Consider the following 1,415-nt stretch of genomic DNA (forward strand, 5'->3'; position numbering starts at 1 on the left):
AAGAGTGGCTGGTAGGTTTGAACCACCAGCCTTCTGGTTAGCAGTCAAGTGCCTTAGGCACTATGCTACCAGAGTCCCCCAGGATTGTTAGGGGACAGCATTTCTTCAAAGTCTGGGCTTCTCGGCAATAATGGCACTTCCTACATTTTGCAAAGACTCTCCTGATCCTCCCACCCAGCTCAAAACCCTTAAGAAGACAAAGAGTTTGCTTTTTTTTTCTCTTCTTTTCTTTCTTTCTTTCTTTTCACTTTTCATTTCTGGTACTCTCAGACCTTTAGTGTCATTTGTTATTTTCCTTCCTGGTTTCTTCTATCAGAAACACCCAGAGAAATGCATTCATACTCATTAACCCTCCCAACCCTGGGCCCATGTCTATTTCACAATCAAAGGATATATTTTAAAAGTCTACACTTCTTTATATATATATATATATATATGGGAGAAAATATAACTCAATTTTGATCTGACATCTGAGATAGTGAAAATGTTAGAGACTGACCATAAGGCACTATGAATACTCTACTGAAGGAAAAGGTTTAAATGAAACATAAAGACCACATCTCTGCTCCTAAATAAAATACCATAGAGCTCAGAACTGGTCCAGGATACCAGGAATGATGTGTAGTCCATGGTGAAAGATGGCATTAGATCTTTAAGACCTATAATAAGCCAAGAACTCAGCTGCACTATCCATTGGACTAGTGAGAAGACAAAGGAAGGAGCTGGAAGGATGCACACTTCCTTACCCCTGGCTCAAGCCTGGCACAACAATACCAGTTGGGAGTGACTAGGTCTTGACCCTGGGGAACGTGCCATCACAGAGGTCCAGCTCTGCTTGTGGCATTCTGCCAAGGCTGATGAAGCATGACAATGATGTGGTCAGGCCAGAGGGACCTGGACTTTCTCCAGTGGAGTGAGGTGAGAATGAAATTAACAAACAACCAGGAGGCAACAGGCGTGAGCTGACATCTGAGCTGACCACCCATGACCACCACAGCACAGCTCACTGGCCCAAAAAAAATAAAAAAGCCACAAAGGCAACAGACCTGAACTCCAGTACACCAAGCTTCCTTTTTTGGGTTCTAAAATGTTTCACTTGTCACAGTGAATAGTCTCCCTGATAGCCTTGGGTGCCATGTGCCCAAGAGTTATTTTTAATGTCAGTCTTGTTACTGTTATTTTTAAGTGGTAAAAGCATTCCCCAATGGAATTCAAAGAATCAGAAGGAAAGTAAAGAAATATATATATATTTCTATAAATTTATTATATTAAGAATAGATATCATTGCCTTATTAGGAAACATTGAGTTTATAGAAAAAAAAGAAGGAAGTTTTCAAAGATAGAGAAATAAGTGACTTTTATCAGCTTCACCAAAACACTAATTTTACATATTTAATATATTTATAATCATTATT

Source organism: Orycteropus afer, unplaced genomic scaffold, assembly GCF_000298275.1.
Source record: "Orycteropus afer afer isolate SDZICR_OR568_19922 unplaced genomic scaffold, OryAfe1.0 scaffold00019, whole genome shotgun sequence".
In the NCBI taxonomy this organism is placed as follows: Eukaryota; Metazoa; Chordata; class Mammalia; order Tubulidentata; family Orycteropodidae; genus Orycteropus; species Orycteropus afer.